General features: G+C 34.9%; 1 pseudogene; it reads right to left on the minus strand.

The window, feature by feature from the left end:
• LOC122144784 overlaps positions 1-26,946 on the minus strand; it is an 82,797-nt pseudogene that overhangs the window by 23,272 nt on the left and 32,579 nt on the right.

Below are 26,946 nucleotides of genomic sequence, written 5' to 3' on the forward strand. Positions count from 1 at the left end.
TATATATATATATGTGCCAAAAACTTTAAGTGGAACTCAAAAACAATGACAATGAAAATAATTTAAATGCATGTGTAAAAAAATCGAAGTTCACAGGGAACAAGCACCCCCTATAAACAAGCATACTAAACTAATAAATGTATACTTGATGCTCTGTAAGTCACTCTGTATAAAAGCATCTGCCAAATGCATAAATGTAAATGTAACATTAACTCAGCGGTAGGTAAATTATTCAGAGACAACTCTACAACAGCAGAATCGCTGCAAATTAGTGTGGGGTTTCATTAGACTGCCCCCGTGGGAAAGCTGTGTGTGAAATTGTATGGACAAGCCCCTACTGTTCATTCATATTTAATAACAGACTCTGAAACTGAATCAATCCGCATGATCCAGGATTCTCGGGAGGATTGGGCAGTGCTTTACACTGATGTAACGTCTGGGACTGTGGCTGCACGCGAAACAAAACACCCACCCAAGGGAAACAAGAGAGGGTTATTGTGCCGGTTACTATTCAGGGTGTACCGCGGCATCATGGATGTGGGGTGAGGACTTACCGAGGCCTTGCTGTCGGCCCACCAGGACGTCAGCGCCCACCATGCAGCCCATGCCCAGGAGACACACACACGCCCACACCCACAAAGTGGCAGCACTTTATACCTGACTAACAGGAAGAACCACGACAGCAGCAACACCACACAGGGATCACGAAGCGTCCCAGCAGCTGGGGAATACATTGAAAATCTGTATTCAATAAAAATCAAAACCTGTTTTGACATATCCCCATATTCATACAAAATAACTCATTCAAAATAACTCAAAAAGGACAATAACGACAGATAGATAGACAGAACAACTGGTGATAGGATGACAAATAGATGGAACAATATGTGATAGAACGATAGAACAATAGATAGATGATAGAACAATAGAACGATAGATAAGATAGATAGATAGATAGATAGATAGATAGATAGATAGATAGATAGATAGATAGATAGATAGATAGAACGATAGAATGAACAAACAAATGATAGATAAAACAACAGAATGATAGAAAGAATGATAGAACAATAGAATGGAAAGAATGAGTAGATGATGACAGAACAAAAGAAACACAAGATGATAGAAAGAATAATAGAACGATCAATAGAATCCCATACCCGAAATATAGATGATATCCCAATATTTATACAAAATAACTGTCAAAAAACTATGTTTTTAATTCAAATTCAATTACAGAAAATAGAATGGCAGATAGCAGCAGAACAGGTGATAATAGAACGAAACATAGAACAAACGATAGATCGATAGAGAGATAGATAGATAATAGATAGATAGATAGATAGATAGATAGATAGATAGAGAGAATAGATAGATAGATAGATATAGATAGATAGATAGATAGATATTTTTACCATATTTATTTACCATTTAGAAACTCAATTCACTTGAAAACTTAAAGGAAACCCTTTATTCAATTTATTATTATTTTTCAATGCTGATTGATAACCTTGACTAGAAACCTCCTTGGATGGAGTAGGGGGGTGCTCATATTACCATTGAACCATTAACCGAAAGTAAAAAAAAAAAATTGTGTGGTATTTTGCTGCTCAGCAGATCCTAAACTCACTGACAAAATATCTGAGCTTGTAAGATATTTAATGGAAAATATAGAGGCCCGTTCGGCCTATTTTATTTTATAATAATTTTTATTTGTTATTTTATTCTGTTTTTCTCTGTTCTCAGAATGCTGCAGGTGCGTGATAATTGGACGATGGATGTGTGAATCCCGGTTCTGTTGTTCCTCTTTGTTCTGTATGCTTCTGGTCGCCGACGTTTTAAAATAAAATGGTTGTTATTTTTACAATGGGTCACAGACATCCATTCTATGATTTTTATTTAATATTCTAATTTATAGTTTCTAATCGTATGTTCAGGTTAACGGTTTTAAATGTTCAGATAAACAAGTAACAGTGTGGTCGGTCAGGAAAATGAACCTAAATGAACATCCTAGATGGAAGTGGGAATCTCTGAACTCATTTAAATAGCTCTCTGACGTGATGTAGCAGTGATTACTGGGCCTTATTTGAGTTAACGGATCCCATTCCAGAGTCCAATTTTCAGCTCTAACCTGTTCATATTCCTCTAGTGAGGTACAAAGTTTGAAAAAGTTTAGAGAAACATACATTTTTCATAAGGCCTCAATGACTGAAGGACACACGAGAGATATAATGAGGGACATTTTTCGTACTCTAAAATCCGTTATCCCACGCTCTGCAGCGCCTCCATTTATGTACCAATGTCAGGCAAGAGACATTTCTTAAAATTTCACCACAATCTTTGGCTCACGTCGCATAAAACGAAAGAGAGAAAAGAAGAGAGAATATAAGCAGAATTAGGGGTCAAGAATATTTGCATTCTCGGGACCTCAGCCCAACACCATTGACCATCTATAACAAGTATCATCTACCCTTAATGGGCAAACTGTTTGTTTAGAAAAGAGCAGGCATGACGGCCTAATTAATATGTGTAACCTCATTACGGGTCTATTATTGAAAAATGTTAAAATACGCCAGAGTAAAGGCACACAAAAGTTTGGGAGGTAGGAATCATCTCTTCACACGGAGAAAGAGCGAAACATTAATAGTAATTTGATATACTTTTTACTTCTACAATTTACTAATATCCTACTACTCTTTACTAGGCTATTGAAAAAATACCCTTTTGATAATACTGTTATAAAGTTAATGTATACTGAAAGGATAATTCATTTACATGTGGGATCTCCGTACTGTACGATATATAGAATCATGAAATGATGTGATTCATTTAAACACGCACAAATAATTTTTCTGTTTTTATTCTTTTGATACTGTAGTAGAGGCTTGAGAACGGATGGAGAGGACTCTTGCTCGGTCGGGTTACAACAATACGCCAATAAGGTGGCGACAAGTGCCCCTAAAATGAATGATATGGACTGAATTTGTTCATTAAATCTAACGCTGATCTCACAACGAAAATGAAAGTAACAATCATTCCCAGAACCATAAAATATTATAGCATAATAACTGCTCAGAAGCTAACACGCTGACAGGAGACTTAGTAAGGCTGTGGGGAAATAGCAACGAGTGGCACACCAACCGAGTGTATATGGCTTTGTTTTTGCTTGCGACCCTTGATTACACGTCAGAGGTCACGGTTTGATGAAATAATGAAAATAATGGTGAATATTCCCTATCCAAATTGGAAAAATGATCATATTGTAACCAAAAGCAACAGGAAAAATGGACAGATTCAATTGCACAAATAGCCATTATGTGAGGAGGGAGGAAACTTGTAACGGGGGCGCCGAGGATACCGGGCGGATCCGATCTGCAAGCTGATTTAATTGGACAGAGACATGCCGTGGTAATACCAGGCAAATGTGGTCAAATTTTCAATAACACTGGAAAAACAGGTAATATAGAGGGCCAAGAAACCAAGAGTTAATCCAAGAGCACGTGTGGACGATACATCCAATGAAAATCAAAAAGCGAAAACAATAGGCCAGAGGGACTACGCGAGAGGGGTAATCCAAGTATCCAGCGCCAAAAGGGAAATCAAAACAGAAGAAAGTACAGGGACAAGGCAAGAAGGAGGGGCAGAGGGGAAAAAAAGACTAATACTACTAAAAACTATAGATAACTCGGAAAAACAGAGAAGACCTCAGGGAACTGACACAAGACTATGAAAACTATAAACTAATCACGGAAACGGGACAGAGCTCTGTGCGAGTATAGCAAAGGTATCACTAGGAGAGGGGATATATGCAGAACAATACTCAGCAGTAGTGAGAGAATAAATCCACGACAATAGAGGTTTTATGTAATGAAGCGTTATTGTTGTAACTGAATGATTGGGCGGTTGATTGTGTGATTGGTACTCAGGGATGCAGGTATTTGTGTGATGATATGGATTTTTATAATAAAGTGGCTTGTATAGCAGGTGCCAGTGTTTGGTGTTGCAATAGGAGCATTGGGCAAATGATAGCGTCCAAGACGGGGTTGTAGTAAAATAAATGTGAGAGTCTTGTGTTTTTTTTTAGTGGCGTTTTTGATGATGACCTCTTGGTGTTTTTGTGTGAAAAAAAATAAAACAGAAGTTTTCAATGACACTGCTCATGACAGACTTCTATGAGCTTAATATTGGTAATGCTTTATGTGTTAAAGTTAATCTCAGCAGTAAAGCTCAACATTTTTGGCCAACATATTGAAACTTTGTTTTGGAGCAATACTTACTTAGAGATACCTGCTCGCCTTGTGATGGATAACTAATGCTGTAAGAGTTCCTCAACGGGTAAAATTTACTTTGGATTTTTATAAGAAGAGTCGGTTAAAATGATAAAGCCATCGGTACCCCCGAAGTAAAAAGGTTACAATGCCGGAGGCGGTTTTAGTTAGTTCATTATGAGTATCCTGGTGTGGTATATAGTGATGTGAGTTGTCAATGCTGGCAATCTAACATCTAAAAATGTTTTGCTGTTTGTCAACAGTGCAGATCCTGTTATAAATCTGTCCCGAGTTTCCCCCTCACACTATATCTGGCTCCTCTGCACAACGTGCTCTCCGTTCACAAACAAATGGGATTGCTCATTTTCATTCAATGATATCAGCTGCACTTTTTGGTTGAGTTGATACACCCTTGAACCCAGGAGACTTTGCATTATGAAGGAACGTTTAACTTCTAACCAACAATCTTAACCAACACCAAGTGAATGACATATGTTGCATTCAGAGTGAATTGACTAAGAGATTTTACAAAAAAATATTACTGAAAAAATCTTATATATACCAAATGCCAAGAGTAACATTCATTTTAGTGGGATTTCCTTCTAAAAAAAAAAAAAAAAAAAAAAAAAAAAAGGAGTAATCAACTAATTGTACAAAAAATAATTGAAAAAAAATGAAAAAGCACTTTAATCAAACTCCCCGGCCCTGTTACATATATGTATTGAGCACACTTTCTGCATGGATGCTATCAGGGAGCTTGTTTTTCCCCTCCACAGGATTAAAAAAGTAAAAGAATAATAGATAAAAGGTACCGTGGGAATTTATCCGAAAATCAGGCTTTTCTCGCAATTCTGAGTCTACATAGAATCTATCTTGCAAATTGCAAAGAAAAGTTGGGAGATATAAACTCAGAATTGTGAGAAAACCTCAATATCTATAGTATTAATTCAGAAGTTTAGAGAGAAGACAAAATAATAGTGAATGAATTGTAAGATAAAAAGTCAACGCAAATAACCTTTTTTTAATCAAAAAAACTGATTGCAAGATGTAAACTCAAAACATATCTGAGGAAAAGTCAATAGAAGGCCAGTTATTCAATGTGTCGAGAAAAAAGGCACGAATTGTAAAAGATAAAAAGCAATCCCCTTTCTGTATTCTTTTTCATGCCTGTGGCAGGAAGAGAAACAAGCTTCAATAGCTTCCCATCTAACACCACCTGACTTTCTAAAACAAAGGTGTTTGCCCATCATACAGTAGTTATATTAAAGTTCGGCTGCACAGAAAATGGAGTGGAAAGCAGGAAGTCTCGGTGGCATTGCTTCAGGGATTCTTTTTGTGTTGATTGCCCTGCAGGGTGTGTATCAGGTTCCACATGGTGTCTGCGATCAGGAAAGCTTTGCACGTCTATACCACAGGAGGAGTCTGATGGGGTATGATAGACTTTCTACTGACGAGATGCACCCGATACTCTATCATCTTTTGTGCATTGAGGTAGAATATACGGCCGAACACCGAGACAGGATCACGCTTTAAAGTCAGGCGCAGCAGGTCGGCGAGTTGCTGTGCAGTGAACCCAGAGAAAGTGCTGTGAACTGCACAACCCAGCGTCTGCGGGGTTGTCACAGGTAACCTGTGGATTGGGTCGCAGTGGGCCGCCGTTCACAAAAAATATAAAAACTGCTTGAAAAACAACAGCAGTGCATGTTTGCGCCAGGACGTCAAGATCCACTAGTTGATTTTCTTGAGGCAGATGCTGGCTCGATGGCTGACAATTGCCAGCTATGAAGAAGAAGGCGTGTAGAGTTAAAACAACAAGACCTAAACAAACTTGGTACTTCATATATCTATGTAAGTAATTTGTTCATTAAGATAGTAAAGTTTGCACGTGAGACAAGAGGAATAAAATTCAGAGATTCTGAGCTACTATAATGTATTATCTGGTGTATTAATAAACCTAGTCCTGTTCATGGCCAGTCGGTTCCACCAACAGAGACGCTTGTACCTCTGTATTACGCATTCAATGTTGGTCACTATATAGCGCGTTTCGTCACACAGAAACCAGCAGGCGTATTTGGGAAGTGAGTGAAACGGTCTATTGTTTTAAACCAGGTCCAGAGTGGATAAATCTGACAACGGCCACCCGTGCGTTTTGATGAAATTATGTGGACGAGACGATCCGTATATTTTCTGAAACGCATGACATCAGCCCACGTCTCGCCCTCGTCAGACACCGCTACGTCACAAATAACAGCACAAAAACATGAACAAACACTGAACAATTGTCTTGTTATAACTAACCTTAACACAGATTAATAATATGTATGTTCAATGTTAGTTTGTATACTGCGCACAAGGTTTCTGTGCATAGTCCAAGTCTTCTTTTCTGTTTTTAGTGTATCTCTGTGGCAGAATAACAGTGCCACATACTGTTCTGGCATGTATACTACATCGTTTTCTGTCGTTTTTTTTCTGTCGGTTTCATGTGGACAAAGATATTTCTTGAGAGGAGGGGGAAAAAAGATCGGATAGGGAAAGCTCTGGCTTCGTGTGAACGTACCTATAAGCTAAGATGCAACTTAATTTGACAGCCAGTGATCATGCAGTTTCAGTGTACCTATAAGAGCAGCTTTGATATTTCCATAATAACTCTGCTCCACAGAAAAAAAAAAGTCATATTTGAAATTCACAATGGTTACGCTGTTTATTTGCATGCATTGTCTGCTTTTGTTTTCCCACAATTCATTAAAGAAATGTTGCAAACAAGCATTTAAAAAGTACTTAATTGCAATTCTTGTGTCTAATTAAACTTGATTGTGGGTGGTGTGTGAATAAAGACCTGGAAGACCACATGCAAAAAGCTGAAGCAATTATTTAGGTGAAGTTGCCCTTCTATATGATATGTATAGAAGGCACGACTCTTAAGAACCTAATTGATGATAAAACAGCCACATCTTTTAATCTCCTAGATAATTTCGAAGTTATTTTTGTTTGTCCAAATTATGACTGGAATAATAGTTACCAGGAAAAAAATGAAAAACGTTATCGGGTTTACAGACTGGATTGTGGCAGAGTGTGTTCGTGAGTATAAGCTGCAGGTTTGTTGAAGGACATGTTTGCAATGTCATGCGATAAGGCTCATTGTAAAAAAACATTCATTAATCTAACATTTTTTGCAAACCTAACTCCAAATATGCACCAACTAGATACAAATATGTACTAACCTATAATTTAACAACTGTTGGGCAGTCTATTATGAGTTTTTAAAGTAAGAACACACTTAATACCTTGTACCCCTCCTTATTCAGGCACACAAATGTGAGATAACAAATGCAGAGATGATAGACTAAAAAGCATTTTTTATGCACTTTCATTCAAAATGTTATGTTTCAACCCTCAGAAACGTTAGGGGCATATTTTTGACATGAATTACAAAGATGGATGTTTTTGAATACCCAGCTTTTTATGTATAGCTTTTTCTGGCATAAGTAAACTTGCTCGATAACTCAACAGGTAATTGTAGTGCACTTGACAAATACTGATCGTGCTCAGACTCAGGTACAATGAGCAAAAAGACTGTTTAAAAAAAAAAACAAATCTAAAATGATGATTGTATGCTTTAGCAAATGACCATTTTTTATCTCCACTTGCCTTCTGTTACACCACTATGGTAATGGTATTTGTTAAAACAACAAATAGTGTATTAACCTTTGAGCACTCCATTTTGGACAAGATGTACACCAAGCCAGCATAACTAAACCATTGCCAGATTTCATGTTTCCATCATGTTTTAGGATTTAGAAACTGAAATTGACTTTTCCGCTCCACGTACTGCGACATTTCACTTTGAAAAGTCGTAATGGCGAAAACATGAATATAATTGTTTGCCATAAAGTTTTGATTTAATAGAGGGGACACAGATAATAATAAGTCAACATTCAAATTTAAGAAATGATCTGTGTAAGGACTCAATTGAATTGGACTGACCAAATTTACCATTTTTGATTGGTAAATGGGGTTGATTCTGACACAAACTTCTTTTTCCAACAAATCATCAGAAAGTTAATTATGCAAGAGACTGGCAAAAAAGGGCGTGGGGGCGGAAAAGGGGCTTGCACATTTTTACAAGGGGTGCAATCAATACCCACAAAAAATCTGAGGGTGCATGATGCCTGTTGTAGTGTGTAGTTTGTGTTTTTTTGGGGCCTTGTAAAGAACATCTAACAGCATCTGTATTCACCTGGAGTCCTGTGCTATCATAATCGCTATGGGATCTCTTGATAAACAATAAAAAAAAAATCAATCCCAAAACCAACACCCCCACAGTCTGTTTTAAAGTATGTGTGTACTTTTCTGTGCACATTATAAAATCCTTATTGATCAGAGATGATCTCTCTCCGTTACGCTTGCAGATCTTAAAAAAAAAAAAAAAAAAAAAGCCTGTCTGAATGTCCCTTTTAATCTCTAATGCTAGGGAAGGCTAAAACTAATATAGGACTGGATGCGAGCACGTTCTCTAACAAATAGTTGATGACAGTCCTTTGCATCAACAAGGGGTGCTCGTAATGACCGTCGGTGTTGGCAAAGAAGAGTGAGAAGTGAAAAAAATCGATGCTTTTCTCTGCTGGAATCTCTAATAATCATTGAGACCTCCTCTGGCCACTAATCAAACACCATTAGCAGTGACCGTGAATAAGGCTCTTTCAGCACTAACAGCGCTGTAATGAAGATTAAATGACGAGCGCAATGTGAAGCAAACAGCCGAGATTTAACCACCAATCAGACAGACCCAATAAAAGCCTCAAGCCACTGCGCTTTTGCTTCTTAGGACATTGGCTGTTTGATAATCTGTCTTTTCTTTCCTTCACAGCGCACAAACACAGCCTCGTAAACATAATCATATACCTGAACGCTGGTCAGTGTGGTGTACTGGTAGGCTTTGATGACCAGGTAATTGGCCTCTATATCAATCAATCCGAGAATCATGTACTTCCACCATCTTCTTTTCAGTATCGCCAGCAGATTCTCTTCTCCTGTGGGAAAACATGTAGGTACACAGAGAATTCACTTATTAAGACAGTCTCCTGTGGTATAATCCGTTTTACATGATCAATACAGACATGTATGCACAAACTGTTTGGGAAAACGATCAATCGATTGAAGTGTTTTGAAGTCAAGCAGGGTGAAGCCAGCTAGTTGTTTAATGTGGTTTAAACGAGCAGAAAATAATCCTGGATCAAAACCTTCTTTTGCTGGTCATTCCTATAAACCCTTGACCTCAGATTTTAGGGTTAGATTAGATTAGAGTAGATGGTACAATATAATAAATCAAAAACTACTCCAAAACAAATATTTTGTATACACTACTGCTTTTGGAAGAAGATTTGGTTATTCAGCAAGGATTCATTCAACTGATCAAAAGTGGCAGAGACATTTATAATTTTAAAATATATTTTTATATGAAATAATACTCTTTTGAAGTTTATATTACATATATATATATATATATAATATAGATATATATATAGATATATATATATATAATAATAAATCAAAAACTACTCCAAAACAAATATTTTTACACAAAAGCACTAAGCAGCACAACTGTTTTTCAACAATAAGAAAGTTCCTTGAGCAAGCAAATCATCATATTAGAAGGACAGCATATATAGAAGGATATTTCTGAAGGATCATGTGACACTGAAGTAATGATGCTGAAAATAAAATAAGATAAAAAATAAAATAGACTCTGGGTATAAATAAAATAAAATGTTTTTTTATTTATTTATTTATTTATTTATTTATTATTTATTAGGGACATTTTCGAGATCTTAAGCACTATAAGGCATTGCTTTGTAATGCATGTTAATGCCGGCTGATGATCTTTATTCATTCTTTCCTATTCAGTTTTCTAAAACCTGTAAAGAACCTCATTAACTGAATTAACAACAGTAATTAAGCTTTTAAGTGTGACTGTTAAATGGCTTCAAAGAATAAAATGAATGAAAAATGAATAAGATTCTGATAAGAAAAGGTGAAATGAGATGTTACAGGCAAAGGGAAGATCTAATTCAATGCACAATGACAATCAAATCCTGCAGATGTCAAATCCTTTCACAAACATGTAAAGAGAAAGCATGTCTCCCCAAAGGTAATCAAACATTTTTAATACAGATTACAGTAACCGGAGACCATAATAACATTTGCGGATGCCTCTCACTGGAGGTCCAGATTTGACAGTCAGGAGAGAAAAGTAATCTTAAATCTGCTTCATCTGAAAACAACAGAGGATAAAAGCACTGGAAATATGATAGAAGCATCAGGTAAGATCTAAAATCTCTCAGAAGAGAGAGTATTAATGCGCAAAAAGTCGTGCCTGATACAAGCAATTATTATAAAATATTTGTATGATTTAGTATATCAATCATATTTTTATTTAGTTACACAAGAATATCATGCAGCATACAGTTCTTCCGATCTGTGTGACATTTTAAAACAAAATAGGATTAATGTCCTCTTTGACATGACAAATGGAGCTATTGTGCAGAGTGTGCATGCTACTTTTTACACACAACTGAACAAAACTCACACACAGAAAAAAAAATCATAATGGTTTCAAATGATATGTGGACCAAAATGATGTCAGAATTTTTCTTTGTTGAGTACTTGATCTCTGTCCCTTTCAGCTTTATAGGGATATATGACACTGAACCGTTCTCCGTGAGGCATTCATTTTGCTTTCGATTCATATCTATTCCCACCTCCCATTCGGGATAATGTTAATGGCGTGTGTGCCATTATATCGACCTTTAACACGATGACCACAGGCAGCAGCTGTGACAGAGATGTCATCATAGTGCTTGTTAAAGGGACTGACTGCAGAGAGCGTGCTGGTCGAACAAGGAAGGGGGAAATTACTCTTAAAGACAGGTCATTCTGAGAGACCATATAATAATCCCCAATCCCGGAGAGCACTGACAAATCCCACTGAGTTTCTAAAGATGGATCTCTCGACAGACGACTCTTCCTCAGACTGGCAGTGCGGAGCCCATATGTCCTCAAAGTTGCGAATGAGACTGGCTGCTGGCTGCTCTCCTATTTTTCAGAAAAAGTGATGTGAAAAATCCAAGATCCAAAAAAAATTACTTTGTAATACTTTGTATTATAAAACATAAAACATAAAATTTGCTTTATAAAAAGTGACAGTTTTAATGTTACAAATCAATTTTATATAAGTGCTGTTCTTTTGAACATTCTATTCTTTAAGAATCCTGAAAAATCGGTATTACATAGTATTAAGGTTTCCACAAAAAAAATATTAAGCAACACAACTGTTTTCAATGTTGATAATAATTAGAAATGTTTCTTGAGCAGCAAATCAACATATCAGAATGATTTCTGAAGGATCATGTGACACTGAAGACTGGAGTAATGATGCTGAAAATTCAGCTTTGCATTACAGGAAAAAATACATTGTAATATACATTCAAACAGAAAACAGTTTTATTTAAACTGTAACAATATTTTGCAATATTAATATTTTTGCTGTATTTTTGATGAATAAATTACATTTCAAAATATATTTAAAAAGAAAACAGTAGTTTTAAATTGTAACAATAATTCCCAATATAACAATTTTTTACATTTTGAATAAATTTATAAATGTATGCATTCAAACAAAATACTATCTACATTAAACATTTATTTTATACTATATCTATCTATCTATCTATCTATCTATCTATCTATATCTATATATATATATACACACACAACAAAAAGAGAGAGAGAGAGAAAGAGAGTATAAATAGTATAAGTATAGTATAGTGTATATATACTGTATATACTGTAGTATGACTCAGCCAAGTATATATATATTATATACTTATACATACATTTTTTAATACAAATAGTCTCTTTGTCCATCATTTGATGAAATACTAGTGTCATGATTCACTCACCCTCAAGTTTTTCCAAACCTGTATGAGTTTCTTTCTTCCGTTGAACACAAAAGAAGATATATGCATGAACGTGCGTAACCAAACAGTTGCTGGTAGCCATTGATGTCCATACTGTAGTATGGGGAAAAAAATGGTAGGAAGTCAATGGCTACCAGCAACTGTTTGGTTCAGCAGAAGAAAAAAATCATGTTTGGTTTGGAATAACATGAGAGGGTGAGTAAAATTCCCTTAATGAAAATAAAAGTTTACTGCCTGCTTGTAGTAGCTTTCAAACAGGAATCTGTGGTGATGTAGTATAAACCCCAATTAAAGCCTGAAGCCCTGAGGTAAAGGCATCACCGTGCAATGCATTAGTCAAAACAAAAACATCTATACTCAAGAGAACATGAGGCACTTATGATAAAAGCAGCTGTTAAACCAATAAATAATGTAGAAATCATATGTACAGCACGTTTACATTTACTTTGGTGATTACTAAAAGCATTACAGAACTAACATGATCACTCCTGAGACTAAAGGACCCTTCCAGAGACTCATTAATCTGTTCTCCTGTTCCAAAAGAAAGACTAATGCTTGGATAGGAAAGACTAATGCCCTACTTCAAGGTGTAAATCAGAAACTGTAGTCTGATTTCAAAGTGTACAAATCATATGCACTAATCATATGTACTACATTTTTTCAGGACAGGATATTGTTCAATTATTCCTCCTTTGTGTTCTGCACAAGAAACTCAATTGTACAGGATTGGAATGACATGAGGGTGAGTAAACGAAGACAAGTTTCATTTTTTAGTGATCTATACCTTAAAGATCATCCTTAAAGACATATTATAGTAAATACTCTACACTCCCAAAAAATATATGCTAAACGATATCCATATACATTATAACCTTCAATTTGCATTATACTGTATAATAAGTAACATGCCTACACAAATTTCTAAGGCCTCTAAATTATCGACATGATTAAAACATGAAAACCTGTTGTACACAATCTACTAGCCTACATGCTTTCTGTCGTCTGATTGATAGTTCATACTTTTATAGCAAATAAAAGACCTTTTAGTCCACCTTCTGACCGTCCACTTGTTCTATTGCTGTGAAATCCCTACTTTTATAATGCAAACCCAGTAATAACTTTTATATCGTTGGTAATATTTCAAAATGAACACTTACTAGACTGAAGCACCTTACAGTAGGTTTACTTGATAATCCATACATCATTTTTTGAAAAATCCTGTTAAAATGTGAGTATAAAATACATTACAAGCTATCAGAACATTTTATTTTAGTCGTTCACACAGAAATAAGAAATATTTACATGGCCATATATTTTTATTTCAAGCTTGACAGGGCTATTTCAATTCTATGTAAAAACCCAAGCCAATATTGCTTTCATTTATTCATCACATTGTTAATGGGTGCTCAAGGTGCATTGTGGGATACAGTATGTGCCCACATATTATAAATTGCACATTTTGGCAAATGTAGTAAGTAGGTCATTCATGCTTACAGACATGCCGTGTTTTGTCTACATTTAGACACTTTCCCCTAAAGGTATACATTTTATCCGTAAGCGTGTTGTTTTCTAGGAATCAAACCCATAGACTCACTCCAACAAAACCTCCAAAAAGCTACACTGAATATATGTGTGTGTGGCCGTGAATGGCTTATTCACACTCAACACCAGCCGAGGAGGATACATGCACGCCCCATCATCGTGTGGACACAGTTTATTGATTATCTGTCCATGGGGGGAACAGGATAGAGTCGAGGTGCTGTAGCAATGCAAACAATAAATCTCTTCCCTCACTCCTGCCAGCTCAACACTTCTAATCTGTGTCAGTACGAAGGAGTGGATACAGCTGGCCTCTAAAAAGCCAATAAAGAAGCTTTCAGGGGTAATCATCAACGCAGAGGACAAAGCACTGACCTCACACATTACCCAGCAATCCCTGCACTTGATTTTGCAGGAGATAATGAAGACGGCGTGATGGATATGCTGCAAACTGACTGCAAACACAAAGCAGAGACCTCCTCCTAACCTACAATTTCAGAAGTATCTCAAAAAGGCATTGTAATGATTCTGAAGGCACTAATGCAGATGGAATCACAGAATCCAGTAATAAAAATGGAATTTACGGTATAACACGGAATGTCACAGAATTTTGCAAAATACTGATAAATAAATCAAAAGTAGGGATGGAAACTTGATATCGAATCAGGATATGGACTAGTCTGTAAATATTAAACTGCAAAAAGACAGCTATTCTATATTTCATCTTCTACACATGCTCAATTATTAAGGAATATAAAAGTTTTTTTTTCATGTTTTTATTTTAACAGTAAACTACTGTTGTCAAGCACTAGGACAAAAATGAAATTAATAGTTACATTTTCATCTGATTAAATTTTAAAAAGGTAATGACATATTTAATGATTTATGTTTTCATTTGATTATCTTTTTGATAATACATTTCTATTAAATCATAAATCCAGAAAAATTAAAACAGACAAAACAGAATTTCTGAGAAGAAAACTTGTTATAAATTATTAAACTGTTAAAGTTTTATGAATGCAATTTATTAGATATGCTTTTTGATTATTAAAATATTTAGTTAAACCAATAAAATGGAATCTAGAAAAAAAATTAAATGTAAATGACTGAATTCTGAAAAAATAAAACAGAATTTGGGGAGAAAAAAATAAAGCTTTTAATAAACTGATGTTAAATTGTACAAGTCTCATGATTTTTTTTTATTTAACCATTAAAAAAAAAAACATTTAATATTTTAATGAAAAAACATTCAATATTTTAATGAGAAAAAAACAAAATGCATCTTATAGGGTCCTAAAAATTTAATTTTTGGTAAACTTTCAGCCTAATAAATTATTGTAGAGTTGTATAAGTTGGGTAAAAACATAAACGATTTTGTAAAAGATTACAATTAAATAGACAAGCTTTTTCATTACTTAATTTTAGTATTTAAACATTTTAAAAACAAAATGAAAATAGATTTTAGGGTCTACGTAAGTTACACCAGGAAGCATTTGAAACAAAAAAGCCTCAAGTAGCAAATGCTGTATGTTAACAGTTTGAATTATGTGAACTCACTCCAGCAAAATCATTACCATTCATTTCCATCATGCATCATAATTGGCTAAAGTTGATTCATTTTGAGATGCAAAACCCTTCTAAAACCTGATCCCAAGTTGTTTTCGAATCAAATGGATGAGACAAGCTGTGAAAAGATAAAACTGACTGATTTTGCTGTTGCAATCCACCAGGAAATCAAGCTCCGAAACATCTCAAATATAATTGCGATATCAGCGATTCAAAAGGTTCCTGATGTCAGCTCTCTCGACGTGTGTAGACGGCAGCGTGAAAACAAATAGCAGCGGCGTAAAATCAATATCAGGGCTATCACATCAAAATGATTAATTAGCTTATTGAATGCAGCTCTGTAGGGGAGAGTAACAATTGCATGTTGTACAAAAAGTTGTACAAGCTTGTAATGTCAGATGGCAGTGATGAATGTGAGGGGGCGGGGCTCTTCACCGCCACGCCCCCTCAGCTCAAGGCCAATAGGCACTGAGTAAATGGAGCTCTACACCTGCAATCAGTCAATGCAACATTTTGTCACTGAAATAGTTTGAGGGTGGCATTTAGGACAGCACTAAACTTTGAGGTATGAGCAAAGCCAAAGCCGTTAAAAAACAAGTGCAGTTTTCAACACATGATTTCCTCTGTGTTTTCCTACCACTTTCCTCACAGCGACTGCTTTCAGCATTATAACCGTTATTGCCATGCACTCCTTTCTCTTTGCCAGCGTCCACTTGGCAGCCGTGGCGCAGTGCTGACAGATTGGTAAGAAGAATTCTGGCATGTAGATGCATTTGTTTTCTATTCCTGAAACAATAGAAGAGAGAGCCATATGCTGTGCAGACACAGTCCTGCTGGAACAACAGTTATCCTGACTCCGTTTGGGTCCTCACACCGGGCAGACAGGCTATTCTCATACACTAATGCTTCTCCCATGCTTTGGGAGGCTATTCTTTCATTTTTATCTTTCAACATCAGCAACTTGATACTAATGCAGCTTACTTGATACAGTACGCTATCAAAAGACCATTTATACAATGAAATCAGTGTGTGAAAACTATATCTGAAACAAACAGATGCATTAGAAAACACTATTCTTTTAAAATATAAAAGAAATACCCACTGGGATCAAATAATGATAGCACTTGTTCATTTTCCAAGGTTCCTTAAAGATTAAAGTTAGCTAAAAATATTTTCATTACTTCAAATAAATTAAATTAAATTAAATTTTATATTATAATAATATATATTAATATAACATTTATCATTATTTAGTTTAACCATGTATTAAAGTAATTTTTTTAATAGATTAACAAATAAAATAAAAATTATGAATACATTTATTTTATTTCAGCAAGTTGCCAAGGCAACATTTATTATTTAAATTAACTGAAATAAATTATTTTTATTTTGTTTAATTTAACATTAAAATAACTAATAATGAAATAAATTAACTAAAAATATAATAATAAAAAACATTTATTTTATCTCAACTAAATAAAATAAATGTTGCCAAGGCATCATTTATCATTTTATTAAATTTAGTTTGATGTATTAAAATAACAAGTACTTAAAACTAATTAACTAAAGTAAAATAAAATGTTTTAAAAAATTATTTTATGTCAGCTACTTTCCAATGAAACAGTGGACATATGTATTAGTTTGACTTGATGTAAATAACTAAAAAAACTAAAAATTAAATATCTATTTAATAATAATATTAAATTAATAAATAGACATAAAAAAACAGAAATGACAAAAACACAACATAACTAAACTAAAATTAAAAATAAACAGAAAATATAAATAAATTCAAAATATCTCCATGATGCCAAACTAACCCTGCCTCAGAGGTTTGGCTGGTATAAGCAATTGAAATCTTTCTAAATTTATTAAAAGTTAGACAAGGTGTATTTAATATTGGCTCTGATCAGTGGAGTGCAGTGTTCCGGAATTGCCATGATATGAATCAGGCTTAATAACGAACAGCAGAGCAAAACGCTGTCGCACGAAACGTTTCTGTCAGCCATCAGCATTAGCCTCGAGTAATTAATAACTGCCTGGCTGCATTAGTACAGGATACCACATTATGTCTCCGCCGGTAAAAAGTGATGCAGTTTTGACTAGAAAAGAGAGAGAGAGACTGATTTCCCACCATACCACTCCTCCAGTTCTGCAGCGCCGTGGTTTAAATCCAATTTGAACGGAGCACGAGGGTCACGACTGCTACAAGCTACACAGAAGAGGTGAGAAGAGATGACGAGAAGGGAAGGAAATGAGAAAAGCAAGTTTCACTTTACCGAGGCTATTGTAAGATGACAGCTTCTGCGCTGTCGGACTGTAGAAGATGAGCATCATTGTTTGGCCGGAGCTCGTGGACACAGGCCGCCTGACAGGCAGCTGCTCTTGATGCCCTCTCGTTACCCTGAAAGCTCACGTTCCCTGCCCACTTTCTGTAGCGTGTGGACATGTTTACCGAGGCTGCAGACACAACTCCTTGGTCACTGGAGTAGAACAAAGAGTCTGCGCCAATTTGGCAGGAGCCGCCGACGGCTCGCTCAGAGCGACGTGCTTGAAATAATGAGTTTGTACGCAGCCTTCGCGTACAATATTCGCATGCTTCAAATACAGTTCAGCAAGGCTTGTCAGTTAAAATGATGCATTATGGGTGGAAAAAGAGCTGCGAAAAAGTTATTATGACAAAAACTTGACAGAATGACCACTAAGGATATTGGAAAGTCACCCATTAAACCCCAAATGTTACCATCTACCTACAACGCCCTAGTAATCACTCAGAATACCCTAGCAACATCTTAGAAGAAGTCATAGTAAGCACTCATTATAAATTTGATATATAGTTTATTAATGTTTATTTTTTTTTTTTTTTTTTGTATATTTGTTTTATTAAATTGATATGTTATCTTGCTTTTTCATGGAAATATTGTATTTCAAATGACAAATATAGAGTTTAGAAGAATTATACAAAATTATTTGCTTGATCAACCAATCTGAATCATGCACTCTGTGTAATATTTATAGTATAAAAGTATGAAAGCTCCTGGCGATTCCAGCAAAGCAAAGATTTTCATCCAAAATCATTTCTGGTCCTGTTTAGCCTGCAAAAAATGACTCATCCATTAATGATCCTAAAGGAGATTATTAAAACAACCTGATTTCTGTATTAAAAGAGTGTGTTAGTCAGGGAATCACACGTGATCTGTTATAAATAGACTGTGAGTTGGCATATTTCTCAACTCAGAACATGACGCTTTTCCATTTCTATTCTTAGCCTGCTGAAAGTGTGCCAGAAAACATTGTGTCAAAGCTTGCTGCTTGGACACGAGACTCAACATGAAATCAATTCGGAAATAAACCTGGAGCATGACACCTGTAACCTGACTTGCCATCTAGACATGAAGAGAAAATGCTGAAAACTACAAAAGATATAATTACCATATCAACATTAAGACAGGGCTTATTATGCATGCCTATCTTTCATTTAGAGCTATAAAATAACAAAAGAAAGAGTATTTGTCCACATTTACTTAGTTCAGTCAATGCAAATTTGATGTTTTACTAATAAATTATATGTAAATCATTTGTAAATATTTATAATATATACTAAACTAAATACAAGTGGATATTCTAAGTTTACTTCAAGGAAAAAATGTGACAAAAGTAAAATATGATGCATTTATGCTTTTATTAAATAGAATTTGTCTGTAATTGAACAATATAAAAATATACCAAATAAAAGGATTTTATCAAGCTTCAAAGGCAGGGCTCCTTTTTTTTTTTTAAAGAAAAACAGCAATCTACACAGCCTGACTGACATATTTCTGAATAGAAACAGGCTAGTAGTTTGGAAAGTTTCTGCCAGAGTCCCAGAAGAGGTCACGCTTGAGACAGAAAAGAGAAATTTAATGGAGAAACATCAAATAACCTTTTTCTGCCAGTCTCTCATAAAAAATGTACGTTCCTATGGTCTTATCATCACCTTGTCTTACAGATAACCTCACGTTATGTTTCCATTTGACAGTGTTTTATTAAACTGCACAGAAACCTGGAGGAGCCGCCCTTACCTTGCCTGACTGCGAGTGTGGTGGTGTAGACCAGGAACAGCAGGATGTAGTTGAGAAAGCACTGGAACACCGGGGTGTTGGCGTGGTAATCATCCGCCAGGTATTTGCTGGTCAGGCCAATCCCACAGATGAGCAGTGATAAGACCTGGCCGAGGGCCAGCGTGAGGAGAAGTTCCCTGTGAACGGAAATCCAGGAGTCATTTGCATATCTCACAGATCCAAAGAAAAACTGTACTGTACTGTGTGACCTTAACCGTGACAGAAGGCAACTAAAGTTCTCTCACCCTCAGGCCATCCAAGATATAGATGAGTTTGTTTCTTCATCGGAACAGATTTGGAGAAATTTAGCATTACGTCACTTGCTCACCAATGGATCCTCTGCAGTGAATGGGTGCCGTCAGAATGAGAGTCCAAACAGCTGATAAAAATGTAATACACACCATTCCAGTGTATCAGTTAACATCTTAAAGTGAAAAACTATGTGTAAGCAACAAATCTATTATTAAGTTGTTTTAACTTTAAACCATCAAAACAGTCCATAATAACACTTTTTCCAGTGAAAAAGTCCATCCCCTGTTCTCCTCTCCCATCAAAATCCACCAACATATCTGTTTACTGTTTTAGACTGAACGGCACTTTATCTGTCTATTTCTCCCCTGATTCAGATGAGATTATTTTTTCACCAGAGAAAGCAATATTATGGATAGAGGACTCATATTTTAGCAAGAAACAATAGTTTGAAGTTAAAAATATCTTAATTTTATAGTTTTTCACTTCACAAGACATTAACTGCTGGACTGGAGTCATGTGGATTATTGTGATGTTTTTGTCAGCTGTTTGGACTCTCATTCTGACGGCACCCATTCACTGCAGAGGATCCACTGGTGAGCAAAATCTGTTCTGATGAAGAAACAAACTCATCTACATCTTGGATGGCCTGGGGGTTAGTACATTTTCAGCAAATATTAATTTCTGAATGAACTATTCCTTTAAAAGTAGAGAAAAGGGACCAGAGGATAAATTTAAACAACCTTGGAGAAAAATGGGTTTGTAGAATAATGGTTCTTGATCCTGCTCATAAAAAGTGTCTAATTTGTCGAAATTTTCGAATGAATTTGTGCTGTAAGAATTTAATTGGACGTACACAACCTCTAATGTCAACAACAAATGATACAGAAAGTGTTTTCTCCTTTCTTTTTATTTTGCAAATATACGTGATTACATTCCACTTTGTTTCATATACATGTGTAGTGTGCAAGTTGAGATAAAAATACTGTAACAAAAAAGTGTAAACAAAGAGAAAGGTGCTAATACTATGAGGACACAATATGTATCTCTGTGAGAAGCTATCAAACAAAAGCTACCAAGCAAAGAGAAGACACAGTTTTCTTTGTTTAAATGCTTCCAGTCAATTAACACTTCTTTTTTTTTAAAAAACAGATTCATTTTTTTAAAAACAGATTGTTCTTTACAGAGTGCTTCTTATGATATGATTGTCTGTGCTGGGGAGAAAATAAATAAAATTAGCAATGCCACTAACCTTAACTACATTTTAAAAATACTTTTTAATGTTTGCATTGAAAAAAAAGCAAAATTACTATGGTAAAAAAGAGCATTTATTTGAGCAAAAATACAGCAAAAAGATAAATATTGTAAAAAATAAATAATTACTGTTTTCGAAAAAATATTTTAATACATTTTAAAATGTATTTCTTAATTTCTGAAATGTAGTTATATTAGCATATCAGTAAGAATAATATTAAATTTAACAGGACAAGACCGCTACATACAGTAAAATTCTGTAAAATGTATGATTTTTGAAAGTAAAATGTTTGAATACCATATAATTTGTTTAAAATCAAACAAGAGTAAATATATATGTCATAAATATATAATAAATATATCACATTTTATTATATATAGATATGTTTTTAGCAAAATATTAACTTTTGATGTTCAAAATTATATGATGGATTAATTATAATAATAAAAAAATACTGTTCCTCTAAATGATTCAATTATCTGCTTTTTGTTAGTAGCTTGAAGTGTATCCAAATTTTTTTTCCCAAAAATGATTTAGAGATGGGTTGTACTTAAAATATTTAGTAGATTAGCTTTGCGAGTTTCAAAGTAACTTTCCAACACTGTTGACCTCCCATCAAGCAAGCCTTTCAAGAGCTGTTCTCCACATCCTTCCCGTTGGATTTAAGTGATGATAAAATCACACCAGCTGTCATGGTGATAAACAAACCAGCTTCCTGTAATTCATCAAGACAATTTGTCAGATTTGCCATTTTCTGGGTCGTGCCAGATGGTTAGTTCCAGGTGGTGGTTAGTGGAAACGACTAGTGGAATCCAATACGATAGGGCATGTTTAATTGTAGGTGCAGTGTGTGTGTGTGTGTGTGTGTGTGTGTGTGTGTGTGTGTGTGTGTGTGTGTGTGTGTGTGTGTGTGTGTGTGTGTCTGAGTGTGTGACAGTCCAATTGGCAGGATCAGAGCTCTGAGGAGAACGCAGGAAATGCAGGCGTGCAGAACCGGGTGAGGGAATGAACTGTCAATCAACTGAGCTTAAATGTAGGGGACTTGCCCTCTCTTCAAAAACCCCATCCAGCTCCCCAGTGAACACAGCGCATACGAAAACAGCCAGTGCTCGCCGCACACACATGGGGAACGAATGAGGCACACACACAGGTTAGTTCCAGAGACAACACGCAGGAAGATGAAAGAGGAGCCGCAAAAAACATGTGCTGCTGCATTGGTACACCGTCCAAGACAAGGTGGAAATGAAAATGGGGCAAAAAAACACATAATGTGTTTGTCCTACCTTTCATTAAATTCCTCTTAGTGTAGTACAACAGAGATAACAAAATGAATGTTACGCTTTAGAAGGTAATTGAAAAGTGGATTAGAAGCTACCTAAAAATTAAAGTTGCTATATTTACAAGAAATCAGAAATGTTTGTAATGCACTTCAATGCTTATATATGTAAGTGTGTGTACATACAGTACACACATATTTTAGGATGTAGTTTCTTAGACAAAACGTGCTATATATATATATATAGTAAAAATTACAAAGGGACAAGAAGTAAAGTTGTATCAAATGTATTGTTTTTGGAATTGAAGTGTTTGAATACCATTTAATTATGTTAATAATCCACATTAAACAACACTGGAAATATTTTACAATAATATATTGTTCAAATTAATGTTAAAATGTACAAAAGTATGAATATAACTTTTTACACTGATATAAAAAAAAACAACAAATGTAGTTTTGCATTAATTTTAACAATATATTAATATATGAATGTACTGTAAAACTACATTTGTTGTTTTAATATAAATTAAGCATAAATTATTTTGCATTCATACTTTTATACTTTCTTAACATTAATTCTAACTATATATAAATATATAACAATGTTAAAATTGCATTTGATTAAACTTTGAAATAAACAAAAACTTTTCATTTTAGATATATGGATTGATTCAATCATGGATTCAAGCTGAATCAACTCACTAACTGGATTCAAAATGGTAACCCTAGCAGTGTTAAATGATTCATTGAATTAATTAAAATAATTAATTAACAAATTCATTCATAATTCATTAAAAGAATCAAATCATAAGAGTCCTTTGTTCATGTGTCAGACGGCACTGTTTGTGCTGTGTTTGTGTTTGAGTGCAGAAAAAAATATAGAACAGTGTGTTGCTTTATTTATAGGTGTATTATTATTTACAGTACACATTAATTTTCATCTTATCACATTTAACTCAGACTGCAAGCTCATTACTCAGGTAAATTATCATTTCCGTGCTGTGGCCCTGCAGATGCGATGCAGAAAACGATGTTAATGTTAATTAGATGTGCTTACAACAAAAATGTTCATCTATTCAGGTAAAATTTTAGAGCCAAGTACTGCAATTAATGACAAACAAAACAGCTTTGAGACTTGGAAAAGGTTACTGAAGCTTTGTTTTTTTGCCATCACATTACAAAGCTGTCCTCATTACAAGACAAAAGCTTGTAGAATTGGTCTCATTTAAAGACTCGGTTTATTGATTTCTTTTGTGTTTTTCACATTATGGTGTACACTTTACACAATTAATTGCAGGACCCTGTCCAAAATGGTGCATTTTTTTGATGAGGACATGCAGTCTCGTGGCCTTCGTTTAAAGGGATAGTTCATCCAAAAATTTAAATTTAATCACCCTCAGGCTATCAAAGATGTAGATGAGTTTGTTTCTTTCTTTGGAGAAATTTAGCATTACAGTACATCACTTGCTCACCAATGGATCCTGTGCAGTGAATGGGTGCCATCAGAATGAGAGATGATATATCACATCACAATAATCCACAAGTAATCCACACGACTCAAGTCCATCAATTAAAGTGAAAAACGTCATTATTAACTTCAAACCATTGTTTCCGACTGAAATACGAGTCCTCTATCCATCACATAGCTTTCTCCAGTGAAAAATCCATCATGTCTGAATCAGGAGAGAAATAGCACAGATCAAGACAAGCACCATTTACAAACCAAAACAATGCAAAATAATTCTAAACAAGGAGATTGTGATGTTTTAATCAGCTGTTTGGAATCTCATTGTTTGGGCGTTTGTTCTCTGAAGGGGATCATTTGGTGAGGAGGTTTCTTTGGTTCTGTTCTGATGAAGAAACAAATTCATCTATATCTTGGGTGGCCTGAGGGTGAATGCATTTTCAGCAAATATTCATTTTTGGGTGATCTGTTCCTTTAAGTCTCTGTGAAGTGCATGAGATTGTAGTGTTTCTCATTTGTTGTTTTATTTCAAAAGGATGCTCACCATTCACAAGTACCCCCTTTGTGGCTGCTACAAAAACATCAACTATATTTAACAAGGGAGAAATATTACAGAAATATTCATCTTAAGCCGGATAATCACATCAAGACAAGGACCATGAGGAGGTGAAATTCTCACATTCAAGTTAACAACAGACACTGAAAGAAAAGCATCAAATACTTGAGGTTAAACCAAGAGCATTTGTTACCACAGGCGACTCTAGGATTTCAGTCTCAGGGAGGCTCAGCCTTTAATCTGAGCATGAGCTGATGTGGCTCAAAGGAATATTTTGCTTTAAATGTGAGGGGTCACAAGTTCAAATTTTGCTCCAGTGATCATTTTTTAAAAATAAATAAACACATTATAATAGCATCTGTTTGTCAGATCTGTAATCGTGGCCTGTTTAGTTGCATTTATCTAGTGATTTCACTGGAACGGAAAGCACTGGAATGAGATGGATGAGAAACAGAAAGTCTTTTAATAATGCAATAACCTCACATAGCTTACTGCAGCCGCTGTTTACAGCAAACGTCAAGACAGATCAAAAAATCATTTTGTAGGGGGACTGGCAGCTGAAGTCCTAAATAGTGGCAGGCAATGTTTGTTACCACTTCTTTGTCGTGCAATGTGAGGAAATACACATCTCGTTTATGAGACTGAGATTAATGAATGTCTGATTAGCTCTTCAGCTCTTCACCGGTTCTGACAATAATTGAGCGATGGCCAATTTCACGATAACAGTATTAAAGTGATGGAGCAGATAGCTGACATCTCGCATCTCTATCCCCAGGGCTTTTGTGGCCATTTTCTAATTTTCTCGAAGACTACAGGCTTTTGCCGAGAACGTCACGGTCTGCAGGCAAACACTTTGAGCTCCACGTACTGTAATGGCACTCAGAAATGACAGCAATGATCAATCATGCGTGACAATAATTGTGACTCGAGTTCAATTTTTCTCCTTAATATTTCTTACTGATCGAAAACTGAAAAAAATAAATACAAATAAATAAAAATATTTAATGACATTTTTGAGTGTGATAATAGTGTTATAATTTTAATCATTTGTGACATGTTTTTCTTCAAAATATTTAATTCTGACTGAAAACTAGTAATAAATAAATCAAATTAAATATAAAATAAAATAGTCGTATAACAAAATAAGAAAAATAAAAATAAAAGATAAAATAAGACAAAATAAAGATAGATAAAATAAGATAATTTATAATAAATTATTTTATTGACATAACTGTTGTTTTTGAAAACTATAACAGCAAAATAAGAGCAACGATCAATCATGTGACAATAACTTGATTTTTTACTTCAACATATTTCATACTGATTGAAAACTGGTTAAAAAATAATAAAATAAAATCATGAAATCATAACATAAATAAAAAAACAGATAAAATAACATCAAATAAATTTTTTTAAATAATTTAAATTAATTAAATTAATATAATATAAGATCATGTTAAATATAATGTAAATAAATCAAATTAACAATAATAATAAGAAATCTGATAAATTCAATGTTAAAGTAAAAATTTTTTTTTTTTTTTTGTAATAAAAAAAAAAAACAATTTAACACAAAACATGAATATATATATTTTTTATTTTCTTGACATTGCTGTCATTTCTGTGTGCTATAATGGAATTCAGAAATGACAGCAATGGTCACCTCTCAACTAGCCAAGAACAGATAAGTGTGTTCATAGTAAATTGATGCAAAGGTTACAAAAATAAACTCCATGCTTACATTAAAGAAGCCTTATACAGTACATAAAACAGAGGTGTTCAAAGTACTGCATGTACATGTAGCAAATATTTCAGCATAAATCATTTAAAATCTCTGCCTTGTCAGACTTTTTAAGAACAGACCTATCAATCATTGAAGATTAAATAGTGAAATGTCATACATGACTGAGGCCTTGCTCGTGTCTCAGAAAGGTCCAAAACCCACATGCATGAGCTCACTTCACCCAACAGTACCACAGAGGTTCAAATTTGCATTTAGATAGAAACCAATTTGCTTTTCTCTAAGGCAATTGTATTTAAGATGAAATATGTCGTTTTTTTTCCCTTTTTGGTCTATGTAACATTGCCCCAAGAGGAATTACCTGGCCGAGAGGTGAATAGAATTTGCTTTATAGCTCCTGTAAAAAGCTCTCTTTCATTATGGAGGAGAACGAGTGACAAGGGCAAAAAGAAAATGATATTAAGCTCATATACGCTTTACTGTCCTTCACATGTACTGCTTTGCCTTCAGAAATATATAATGCAAGCAGACTGCCAGCTGCAAGCCGTCCACACAATAAATGCTCAGATTGATGGATGATGTTTGGAATGTGATGATTGGTCACTCCAGTCCTCTAGGAAACTAATATCTTAAACTCAGACTATTAAGGAGCCTGTGTGTTTGTACACTCTGCATTCACTGCAACCAGTGAAAGGATTCATGTTGTATTTGTTGATCTCTACTGTTCTTCTCAAGGACAGGGATGTGATGAGGACGAACAGGGGAGCAAAACAACAAGTAAACTATTTATCTGCTGATACAAACAGAAAAAGAGGTTAAGACACAATAGGCCTTGGCCACTGTTACAAAAGTGTCCTGTTGTGTTGCACTCCTGGGCCATAAAAGACATTGTTTTGAGACGAGTGTGACAAATGTACGGCCTGTACTTTTCAGGGACATTTTCTGTTCAATA

The sequence above is a fragment of the Cyprinus carpio genome, unplaced genomic scaffold (assembly GCF_018340385.1).
Source record: "Cyprinus carpio isolate SPL01 unplaced genomic scaffold, ASM1834038v1 S000006759, whole genome shotgun sequence".
Classification (NCBI taxonomy): Eukaryota; Metazoa; Chordata; class Actinopteri; order Cypriniformes; family Cyprinidae; genus Cyprinus; species Cyprinus carpio.